Source organism: Trichosurus vulpecula, chromosome 4, assembly GCF_011100635.1.
Source record: "Trichosurus vulpecula isolate mTriVul1 chromosome 4, mTriVul1.pri, whole genome shotgun sequence".
In the NCBI taxonomy this organism is placed as follows: Eukaryota; Metazoa; Chordata; class Mammalia; order Diprotodontia; family Phalangeridae; genus Trichosurus; species Trichosurus vulpecula.
In genome coordinates, this window is record NC_050576.1 from 129,465,729 (window position 1) to 129,469,922 (window position 4,194).

The 4,194-nt window shown below is 43.7% G+C and overlaps 1 pseudogene; it reads right to left on the reverse strand.

The window, feature by feature from the left end:
- Window positions 1-3,293: 3,293 nt before the first annotated feature.
- On the reverse strand, window positions 3,294-3,824 carry LOC118845827 (annotated as a pseudogene).
- Window positions 3,825-4,194: the final 370 nt, after the last annotated feature.

The window sequence follows — 4,194 nt, forward strand, 5'->3', positions numbered from 1 at the left end:
GTCAAGACAAAATTCCCAAAAGAGGGGACTGAGGCAGAGGAGGCTGGGAGATTTCTATCTGAACCAATGGGTTTCCATCTGTAGTGTCCGGATCTTCTTGGTGATGACAGTAGTAGACTTGTTGTTTGTCCTTCATTCTCAATGGCATTAGGAGGGTAATGCCTTGACTTGCAAGTGAACTGGTTATAAGTGAGGCAGAGCTCTGCAAAATCATGAATCCCACTCTCCTCCAAAGTCAACTGAATCTAGTGGCAAGACATAGGTCAGAACAACTGGCAATTGCCCTGGATGTAGTGGGAGACCCTGTCCTTTTTAAACTAAAGTCTTTCTCAGGTCTCAGTTTGTCTGAGGCAACACCCATTCAGTAGTTAAAGGCTAGGCAAGAATTGAGGCAAAAGATGGCCCACTTTGCCTTCACAAAAGAATCAATCTGGGAGGGAAAGACCCTCAGAGTTTCTGGACAGAACAGAAACAATTTCTATTTATACTCACTCTCAGCCAAATTGGCCAATCAGTGAGAGCCAAAGTGGTTTAGGTTTAAAGGCATAGTCAAGTAGCTCCATTTAAATCCTAATGGGCTTCCTGGTTTTCCGAACTATGTTTTAAGAAAAGATAAATAAAATTTACATGAGACAAAAGAATTAATTGTCCCAGTTAAAAACAAACAAACCAATGATAGAATAAATAAGTAGGGAAGAAAAAGATCTATCCCTCCCAAACCTCAAGCAATCAAAATTTCTATTCCTTTGAACAGAGCACCCACATGTGAGGGTATGACTCCCCATGTGGACAGACAGGAGGGGGAGAAGGAAGAGGAGATGAGGAGGAGGAGGAGACTAAGATCACATTACATATTGATAAATGCATGAAGCTCAGAGAGATCAAATTTATTGCTTTTGAGACTACCATGTTTCTCTACCAGCAGCCTTCTTATTCCCAGAAAACTCTGATACCTTTTTACTTTGTGCTTTTAACACAACATTTGGGAAAACAAATTCCCCCTCTCCCCTTTGGGCACTATGTCAGCTGTGACATACTTTATGTGTGGCCTCTCCCTTATTCTTTTGCTAAGTTGTGGGAAGAGGGGAGAATGGACAAAAGGTTTTGATTTTTGGCATCTTTTAAGCATGTTTGCCATAGAAGCAACAGCAAAAGTGACTATTGAAGGGAACTGGGAGCTTTGCCTGTTTGTGGCCAGTGGCAGCAGATACTACTGTAAGAGAATTGTTATCTGTGGATACTAATTTCTCTTTGATTAATGTTGAACAAAATTAACTCTCTATAGAGATTCAGGAAACTTTCAAACAGGTTAATATCCCAGAGTCCCAGAATTCCGGACCTGGGAGGGATCTCAAAGGCCATCCAATCCAACATGTACCTGAATAGGAATCCTTTCAACAATGTGACCAAGTGGTCATCCACTCTCCTGTGGACGATCTCTCAAGATAGAGAGCCTGATAATTATGCCTGACTCTTATGGCGTTGATTTTTCTGCTAGTGTCTCTTTTTCTGCTTCTTCATTATCATATTATTTTAAAATTAGCTAATTCACACAGGCCTTTACTTGGGAGGCAAGTTTTATTGGAATGATACGTAAAGGAGGGCGGAGCCAAGATGGCTCTGTGAAAGGAGGGAACTACTGGAGCTCTCTCACAAATTCTGTCAGATACATCTAAAAAAGTGAATCTGAGCAGATTTGAGTTAGAAGCCACTAGTAGACTGAGAGAGGCAGGAGCGCCAGGCACGTGGAATAGCACCAGACCATACAAAATGGGAACAGCAGAGGAACCCAGCCAGCATGCCAGTCTGGGAGAACACTGAGTGAGCGAAAAGCGGGAGCAGGAGCAGGCCCAGGGCAGAAGTACTGGCTACGGTGGTGATCGAGCCCCAGGCCTCTCAGCCCAGGACAGGAGTCTGTCAGAGCTATGGGAGACACCAGCGCAGAACCTGCAGCCATGGGAGCAGCTACCCCAAAGGCTGCCAGCCCACAGCCTAAAGGTTTGAAATTTGCCTTCTTGAACTTCTGGAAGCCATGATGAGCAGGTAAATTGGCTCTCCCTCCCTTCCTCACCCAGAGAATACTCCCTTGGGAGAAACAGAGAAGCCAGAAGTGGGGCTTCAGGAGCCTTTTAGTGAGGGAAGTTGGGGAGAGGGCCCTTCTTGTGGTGTCTGAAGGAGACTAGTGCAGGAAGAGAGGTGTTCCAGCAGGCCCTACCTCAGCAGAATGATGAGAGTAACTGAGCCCCAGGAGGGTGAAGCTAGCAAATGTTAACACCAGGACTCCAGACATGCCTTTGTACAGCCAGGGGAAGTGTCAGACACCAGTACAGACAACAGCTGAGAACACCCGTGCTGTAGAGCAGTCCTGGGGAAGAGGAGACTTCCAGCAGCCAGACCACCCCTCCCCCACACCTCACAAAACCAGAGGCCATAGCACACAAAGCTAGTGAGCAGGCCTACAGTTCCCAACACAAGAAGCTTGGGTTAGAGCCCACTGAGCCCTGGAAGCAGAAGTAAATTTGTTTGATTTGGAATTTCTTACTCACTTTGTATATGCCAGCATTCCAATGAATCTATGATTTCATTGACTTGGATATTGCTTTCATTGCTGCAGATTTCAGCTCATCTGTGGATGTCCATCCTCTGGGACTTCTAGACCATTTGCTGTCTATCTAACATGCTGGGGAATGGGGAGCCTTTCTTGCTATATGGTTATATTTTAAAAGCTTTTTTCCCCTTTTAAATAAGAAGTATTCCAAGGCTGATTTATGATCTAGACTTAGACCTAGTTTATACATTCTTGATGCCACCAGACAGTTTAGCTATAAAGTCACTGTCATAAGTTTTTGAGGGATGGGACTGTTTTCCCTTTCGTCTTTATTATTAGTTTTTTTTTTAGCTCTATAGATAACCCTTTGGTAGTTTAATTGGTATAGCACTAAGTAAATTAATTTAGGCAAGTATTTTCATTTTTATGATATTAGCATGACTCAATAAGCAATCAATATCTCTCCAATTACTGAGACCTGTCTTTATATTTATAAAGAGTATTTTATAGTTATATTTATTTCATATCACTCCTGTGTGTGTATCATGGTTGACTGACTTCCAAATATTTTATATATTCTATAATTGTTTCGAATGGAATTTTTTTTTCTGTCTCTTCTTGTTGAGTTTTGTTGGTAATATGCAGAAATTGATTATTTCTGGTTTTTTTTTTTGAACTGCAAAGACTTTTATTGGGATGATCACAGAAAAAAAAAGTACTGGATCCTAACAATTTTTTGGTTAAGTCAGGCCGCCACAGCCTCCCTGGCAGCTTTCCGCTCAGCAAGCATCCACTGCTTCTGCTTTGCAAGACACTTCCGAGCAGATGAATTGGCTCCGAGTTCATGATATCGATCCTGATAAGCTTTTGCAACCTCATAGAACTGTTTGAGCTCTTTCATACAGTTCTGTTGATAGCTTGTTTCCTTCCCTCTGCTGACAGGCCTTCAGTCTTTCCTGGACCATATTAACAATTTCTTGATCAACTTTGTAGTCTCTTTTTCACTGCATTTCTGATTCAAATAGCACAGAATATCTCCTTGCTTGCACTCGGTTATGTCTGGTACTCGGTGGTATTGCCGATGATAGTAATAGGTCTTGTTTTTCGCATGCTGTTCCTCAACAAATTCTCGGAAGCGGGTGACGTGCAGGTCTATGATGAAATTGAAGGCGTCCGTCAGGCTGGTGACCGAGTTGGGCAGCGACGTGATCGGGTCGGGCGGCGGTGTCCGGCGCGGCGGCTCCGGGTACACATCCTTGTCCCAGTCCTTGGGCATCGCGGCTGCGGGTTCGGTCACGCGGCGCTTTGGGGTCCTCTAGGCCTTGGCTCCCAGCTCGCAGGCTGCCCAGACAGGCCGCCCAGACAGGCTGCGTCCTTCCTCCCTCAGCTCTTCCTCCGCCGGAGCCGCGCGCGGCCTAGAAGCTCCGGAGCAAAGGACAGTCCGATTTCTGTTTTTTTAAAATAGCTTTTTACTTTGCTGAAGTTATTAATTATTTCAATGGTTTTTTAGTAGAATCTCTAAGGTTCTCCAAGTAGAACATTATATTATTTGTGAAAATCAGTAATTTTTGTTTCCTATTTGTCTATGCTTATGCTTTCAATTTCTTTTTCTTGTCTAATTGCTATCGCTAGTATTTCTACAACTA